General features: G+C 38.9%; 1 protein-coding gene across 1 annotated transcript in view; it reads left to right on the top strand.

Annotated features, from left to right (window-relative positions):
* Positions 1-586: 586 nt before the first annotated feature.
* PKIB (cAMP-dependent protein kinase inhibitor beta) overlaps positions 587-8,009 on the top strand; it is a 103,426-nt gene continuing 96,003 nt past the window's right edge. Inside the window, exon 1 of the mRNA XM_011358764.2 lies at positions 587-786. The gene's annotated coding sequence lies outside the window, so the exon portion shown is untranslated. The remainder of the gene's footprint in view (positions 787-8,009) is intronic.

The following is an 8,009-nucleotide window of genomic DNA, read 5'->3' as shown; positions in this document are numbered from 1 at the left end:
CATTGCGTGTTGACTCCCAATCTATGAAAACCATCAGTTAATAAACGCGAAGACCCAGATTCTGGGTGCAAATAAGAAAACTATGTATACCCTTACCTCCTCCAAACAGCCACGATTAGACAAAAAAAAAAAAAAAAAAGCAACCTTATGATACTTGGAGAGCAAAATCTCGAGGCGCGCACACATGGGTCGGACTGACAAGTTGCAGCGCCCGGGATGAGCGAGAGAAGCGAAATTCCCAGTTACGTCAAAATCTTAACAGAACATGGTCAGTCACCCTGGGGAACTGAGAGTGGCAGGCGGGTAGGACGCGGGTTCTGCGATGAACACGGATAATAAGTTGTTAATGCGCACGCAGGAAAACGAGTCCTGACAGAGGCGTCAACAGGGAAGAGTGACCGTCGCGCTTGCCGCAAATGCTCCGCGGGGCGGGGGCTGCGGGGCCGGAGCTGTGGGACGCCGCAGGGGGAACCGCTCTCGGTGCTCGGGGGCGGGTCCCAGTGGCCGCTCCCTCCGCCCCCGAAATTGCTGCTACTGCCTGACTGCACCTCAGTCCGACAGCTCAGACGCGGCCGCACCTCCCTGGACTGTAGAGGCGGCAGCGAGCTAGAGCCCGTGTCGCAGCTCCGGGCCACAGAAAGGCCGGGCGAGCTCGAGAGCAAAGGGACACCTGGACAAGGCACGCGGGCAGCCCTGCGCGCGGCTAGTACGTACCTGGTGGAGGGGCAGCGGGAGTGGGCGACGCTGGTGCGAGGATGGAGAGAAAGGACTGAGCCAGAGAAACTGGTAAGTGCAACTTTCCCCATTTTCCGCCCTGTCTGCACAAGCAGTCAGAGGAATTCCAAACAGATTCCCGTTTTGCTAGGGTGACCACATCGTTCGTACGGAAACTAGTGTCCCTTTAGAGTGAAAAGGGGCGCCAGATCAGCAGGCCTAACTAGAGAGGGCTGGTCATCTGCTTTTTGCCCACTCTACCTGAGAGTTGGACATTGGTGACCTCCTGTCGTAAGGAGGCTGAGCCCTTCGCCTCTCACGCAGGGTATGCCACGTCGTTTTCCTCGGGCTGGCTTTCCGAGTCCCACGCACCCGCTCGCGGCCACTAGATCAACAGAGACCTGAGTTCTCACAGGCTCTGTCAGCCTCAAGCTGCGTGCCTTTAGCAGATGACCTCGCCTCACAAGTCTCCGTCCAGTCTTTAATAAAATCTAGGGATGATTAGAACGGGCGATCCCAAGGGTCCCTGTCAGCTATTGAATTTTGCTGGCCCCTAGACCCCAGGCAGCGCCAGAGGGAGATCCGAATATAATGTAGTCGCAGGGGCTTAGCGGTTGGAGGGCGTGCGTCCTGACTGTTGCTGCTGCTGTAACCCCTTGAGGAAGCTCCTGAAAATGACTTGGGGGTGGTGAAGGGCGGATGAATCTTTTACCAGCTGCCACAGCTAGGGCTGGCAAGTCCCTGATGAGTAAGGGTGGGAAGGACCCGCTAGTCCTATCTTAGAGCTCATCCTAGGGAGTGCAGCCAGACTCGGTTCTTTCGGGAAAGCGTTTGGCTTGAGTGGGGCACACGGGGAACACTTTAAAAAAAAATAAACAAACCCCAAAACTGCAGGTGGTGTTATTTAGTCAGAGTCTGTGCAGGACTGGAAAGTGGAGATTCAAGGCTGTAGACCACTTAAATATACACCTAGAGAGAGAAAAAAAAACAAACAAAAACTAAAACACTCATATTAAAGGTTTAGATACTGAAAAAGTTTGTATTAGAATTACTTTGAATCTTGCATTTCTCTTTGTGTACATATAGATTCGAAATCCATCTGTCCACTTTGTCTCTTCACAAGATGTCTCTCTTCTTATTGACATCGCTACACATTAAAAAATTATTCTGGGAATTAATATTGAGAAAGCTCAGAATTTGGATTATTAAAATGAGCTCTAATGGTCAAAAGGCTCATAGGAAGTACTGTAATGTGGTAGGTTCTGGATCAGGTTTGGTTAGACCAGCATTTTGAAAACCGTCTTTTGTTTCCTGATAGTGTTTCCCCTGCTGGTCAACACTCCTCTACTGACACTATCTCACAAGAGTTCATTTTCTAAAAAGATGTTCTGGAAAATCAAATGATTCGATTTTGAAGCAAAGTGTACTTCAGAAAAAAATTTTTTTTTTTTACAAAAAGTTTTCGGTAATTGACTTTTAACCACAACTTTCTTCAACAAAATATCAAAGGCTAATGGAATACATTATGCATAATATTTAAAAATGTGTCAAATTTCATTTTATGAAAGAATAATTTTTCCTTGTTAGTCAATATTAAATCAGAAATTAAGATTTTTAGAAATTACCTCTTTCGATGATTTTTAAAGAAATTTTATATTGTGAAACCATTATCATAATTCAATTGTAGAACATTTTCCTCACTCTAATAAAGATCTCTCATGCTCATTTTCAGTTAATCTCTGTTCTCACTCCCAACTTCAGGCAACCACTAATCTACTTTCAGTCTCTACAGATTTGCCTTTTCTGAACATTGCATATAATGGAATTATAAAATATGTGTTCTTTTATTTATTAATTTTTCTCTTAACATGTTTTTGAGATTCATCCATGTTGTAACATGTATCAGTACTTCATTCCTCTTTATTACTGAATAGTTTTCCCTTTCATGGATATACCACGTTTTGTTTATATGTTCACCAGTAGATGGACATTTGGATTGTTTTTAATTTGAGGCTATTATGAATCATGGCACTAAGAATATTCACATGCAAGTCTTTGTGATTACATGTGTTTTCATTTTTCTTGGGTAGATATTTAACAGTAGAGTTCTTGGGTTGTAATGGTAAACTTGTGTAACTTTTTAAAAGCGTTATAGAATGATTTTTATGTAGAAGTTATATACTTACAAAATATAGAAAATTCTGGAGAAATAAATGTTTCATACTGGATCATATATGATTTGATATATATGTAAAGAGAAGTTTGGGAGAGGAAACACTTTGCTTACTTTCAAGTTTAGAACTTAAATCAGCAATTTTTTAAAAAATATAATATTTGCAGAAGTAGTTTTAGATTCATAGCAAAACCAAAATGAAGATACAGATGTCCATATAACTCCATATAACACATGCATAGCTTCCCCCACTATCAATATCACTCACCAGAGTGGTGCATTTGTTACGAAGAATGAACCTACAATGAATAGTGTACCTTACGGTTCACTCTTGTTGTTGTATAGTCTCTGGGTTTGAACAAATATATAATAACATGTTTTCATCATTATAATATCATACAGAGTATTTTCACTGTTCTAAAAATTCTCTGTGCTCTGCCTATTTACTTCTCCCCCTATTGTCTTTTTTTAATTCTAAATGAGAGTAAATTATGCTTATTTAAGACTAAATTTCATTCGATGTCCATTGAAAATGAGAAAGTAATTTGAAAACTGTATTTTAAAATGTTGACCTGAATGGCTTGACGGTAAATGCAGTGGTTTTCCATTCTTTCAACAGAAAATTTTAACTGAGTTAGAAAAAAATTATTACCTCCTGAATATAAAAAAAAATGTACTATAAATCCTATGATTAAAATAAACTTCTTTAATAGTTATGAAACTAATTCTTTTAAATAATAATTAAACTATTCTATTTGTAGATGTAGGTATCTAAAGCTCAAGAATAAATGATTTATATGTACAAAAATTTCGTACTAGGGATAAATCTAGGATTTCTGTCTTCCTATTTTAAAACTTCTACCATTTTTATGTTGAATTTTTATGTAGTACATGCTCTTTGGAATCCTGTTAGTCTCAGAAATTTTCATATTAATATGCTCTATGTACTTTTTATAGGTCATTATAGGTTACTGACATTACAGAAAAAGAACTTCAGACTAAGCATTTGAACATACTCAGACAACAAAAAGTATTCTTTATTATTTTTTCTTTTTATTTGACGTATAATTGATTTTGAGAAATCAAATAGGTAATCTACTTAACTCAAGTGAGATCAACTTTTTATTCTAACTCTCAATGCCAAATAGCAACTTTATGCATCTGCTCAGGAATTGTGCATGCTATGGACTTTATAAATCAGAGTGGATTTGTGTCCTCCAGTCACTTCTATTCTTAAAATATCATGCTGTCCAAGAGTTGGGTGTTTGGTTGGAGAAGTTCAGAGCTGTCTAAATAAGAATAAAGCAATTTGGATTTGTATATATTCCTGATAAGGAAGAAGTAATCTCCCCTAGAATCCTGAATCAGTTAGAACAGGATTTTGCAGACTGGACAGAGGGCCAAGGGAATGGATACATTTAGTTTATGTAGTCTGGATCCAAGACAGCTTGGACACTTGTTTGGGAGATCAGCAGCAGGAGCATTTACAGACAAGATAAATGAAGCTAAATGCCTTCCTCTATCTCTTTTTCATAGTCCCTACTTCCTGCTAAGCCCTAAGATTTACTATGCTAATGAAAAAAAAAATCCTCATTTCGGATTGTGGAAATCAGCATGGTAAACTGTAGGTTTTCAGTGTTGGGGTAAAGTAAAAGAGGAAACTGAGGTCCAATGCAGTAGTTTCAGAAATAAAACCATGAAAGACGAGAGTTAAGCCATCTTTCCAAGCATGCTTATATTTAAATGACTATAAAATAATTTACTTCTAGACTAATTTAATGGATGGGTTAAGCTGTCTAGAAAAAAAAACTTATTTGTAAAATCAGTGTGTGTGTGTGTAAATAAGAATGGCTTAAGTTTCATGCAATTACATTAGTTTATTATGTTTGTTTATTTTAAAAATGAGAATAAGTAGTTCTATCATGGAGCCTCTGGAGCCAGTATAATTTTAAATCTCAAAACACCGACATAAGCCCCTCTTGGCATCCTTTTCCAAAGAGACATTGAAATGTAATAAAAAGCTAGATCATAGATATCATAGATTTGTCACACTCTGAAGATTTGTAAAGAATCTATCAAACCAAAAGATGTGACAAAGGCCAAGGCTTCCACAAAAACCGCTCTGCCTCTCACTTCCTCCAATCCTGCAGAAGAATGTCTATCATAATTGTGTGCATTGCTGTCAAGAAGCAGAATTTTTCATAGTTTTAAAGTTACAAAAAATAAAAACAACTCTGCATCTTTCTAACATACCAAGAATCTGTTTGTATGTATCTATACCTACTCTAGTAGCTCTAAGGAGGTTGGATTGGTGGGGTATTGGACAGATTATTGTAGTAGGCCAATCAAGAGATTCTAAAGAGTGAGTCAGGAATTATGGATGGAGAATTAGAGATGAACAAGGGTATTCAATGTCTAGAAATATTAGAAGCAAAGTTGATCAGATTTGATGATAGCTGAGTTATAAAGTTAGGGAGAAGTAGGAATGAAGAGTGCTTCTCTGATTCCTGGCTTCAGTTTGAGGGCTAGCACTATTTACAAAGATGGAAATACAAGGTTTGGTGGGTTTACTGGGTTGGATAATGTCTTCTCAAAATTAGTGTACCTCCTGGCACCTCACAATATGACCTTATATAGAAATAGGGTTATTGCAGTCGTAATTAGTTAAGATGAAGTCATACTGGAATACAATTGGCCTTTAACCTGATATTTCCGGTGTCCTTATAAGAAGAGGAAAAAAGACACAGAGACATAGAAGGAAGACAAACATGTTATAGTGGAGGTAGAGACTGGAGTTATGCAGCTGCAAGGATTCCAAGATTTGCCAGCCACTACCAGAAGCTAGGAATGGGGTGCAGAATGGATTCTGTTTCTGAGTCCTTCAGAAGAACCAGTTCTCTGCTGACACCTTGATTTTGGATAGCTGGCTTCCTGAACTGCGTAAGAATAGATTCCTGTTATTTTAAGGTGATCGATTTGTGGCAATTTGTTATGACAGCCCTAGAAAACAAGTACAGTCAGTGTTGGGTAGAATGATGAGTAAAGGATGAACCAGAGGTGAAGATACCCAAAAGGCTGTTTTATCAAAAGCTCAGCAGACATAGATTTAGTTGATATTGGCATCTAGAAAGTAAACATAATGATGAGGCCTCCTATGGCAAACATATAGAATGAGAAGGGAAATGGAAGGAAAAAGGAATCCTGGGAAGTGAGTCCTACTGGGAGCCTAAGAGGAAAATCTGGAAAGAAAGTTGCCATAGCAGTAAGTGTAAGTAGAACTTTAAATAATGTGCAGCATAATCAACAGGTCATAGTCATTAGAAGGCCCAGTAGGAGAGGGCTGAAAGGACTTTTTATTTGACAAGTAGAAAGGAAGAGTAATGGCTTTATGATTGGGAGGTGGAAGCCAGATAGTATTGGGTAAGAAATGGAAAATAGGGAAAAGGAGTCAGCCATTGTTAAGTACTCATCCTAGGATTAGAGCTGAAAAAATAGAATAAAAAGTTGAGTGAGTAATCGGAGATCAAGATATGGGGTCAAATTACTTTTTACTTAATGTTTCAAGGACAGCCTTAATTCTCTCTTTAGGCGCCATGAAGGAGTGATCAGTGTGGGAGAGGCTGAAAGTACAGAAAAGATAATTCATGGAGCTGATTTCCAAAGGAAGAAATGGGATTAGGGCAAAGATAGAGGCCTTAAATATATATTTTTCAAAAATTGTAACAGAAGCTTGAAAATTTTCTAGGGGACAGTAGTTATTTTTCTTTCCATGGAAATGACTGTAAATGTTAAGAGAAGGGAAACTACTATTTTCTGAGCAACATACTAGGCTCAGACATTTATTCTCCAAGCTATGGTGTTAGTCTTCTCTCTCCATTTTCTAGGTAAGTTGGTGAAGAGAGTGTCTATCCAAAGTCATTTAATAGAAAGTGACAGAGTTGAGATTAGAAATGAGGTTTGATTGGTGCCTAAATTCACAGCCATTCACAGCCTTTCTAACATTCTAACTCGAAATACTCAGCCTATTCACTCATATTGGGCATTCTTTTTTTTTTTCCTAATACAATTATATAATTTTCAGGTGTACATTATAATTTGACATCTATATATTCTATGGTGTGATTACCACCCAAAGTCCAGTTTCCTTCTGCCACCATATGTTTGATCCTCTTTTCCCACTTCACCATCCCCAACCCCTATATTTGACCCCCTTTACCCTGCCTACCTCTTCCCTCCTCCCCCACTCCCTACCCTCTGGTAACCACTAGTCCATTGTCCACGTCCCTGAGTCTCTGTTTGTCCTGTTCATTTGTTGCTTTTAGGTTTATATTGCACATATAAGCGATATCACGTGATTTTCAACTTTTCAGTTTGGCTTATTTCACTTAGCATGTTTATCTCGAGGTCCATCCATGTTGTCGCAAATGTCAGTATTTCATCTCTTCTTATGGCTAAGTAATATTCCATTATTTATATGTACCACAGCTTCTTTAGCCAATCATCTATCGTAGGACATTGCAGTTACTTCCACGTCCTGGCCACTGTGAATAGTGCTGCTATGAACATAGGTGTGCAAATATCTTTTCAGATATGGATTTCCAAGTCTTTGGGGTAAATACCCAGTAGAGGGATTTGCTGGATCATCTGGTAGATCAATTCTTAGTTTTTCAAGGAACCTCTATACTGTTTTCCATAGTGGCTGTACCAATTCGCAGTCCCACCAGCAGTGTATGAGGGTTCCTTTTCCTCCGCATCCTCACCAACATTTGTTATTACTTGTCCGGTTGATTATAGCTATTTTAACAGGTGTGAGATGGTATCTCATAGTGGTTTTGATTTGCATTTCCCTAATAGCTAGTGATGTTGAGCATCTTTTCCTATATTTTTTGGCCATTTGTATGTCCTCTAGGGAGAAGTGTCTGTTCAAGTCCTCTGCCCATTTTTTGATTGAATCGTTTGTTTTTTTGTTGTTATTGAGCCATATGAGTTCTTTGTATATTTTCGACATTAGGCTCTTATCGGAGGCATTGCTTACAAATATATTTTCCCATTCGGATGGTTGTCTCTTTACCTTGTTGACAATTTCTTTTGCTGAGCAGAAGCTTTTTAGTTTGATGCAGTC

Source organism: Pteropus vampyrus, unplaced genomic scaffold, assembly GCF_000151845.1.
Source record: "Pteropus vampyrus isolate Shadow unplaced genomic scaffold, Pvam_2.0 Scaffold43, whole genome shotgun sequence".
Taxonomy (NCBI): Eukaryota; Metazoa; Chordata; class Mammalia; order Chiroptera; family Pteropodidae; genus Pteropus; species Pteropus vampyrus.
The sequence above is the reverse complement of the archived record's forward strand: the minus strand, read 5'-3'. Positions and strand labels throughout refer to the sequence as shown.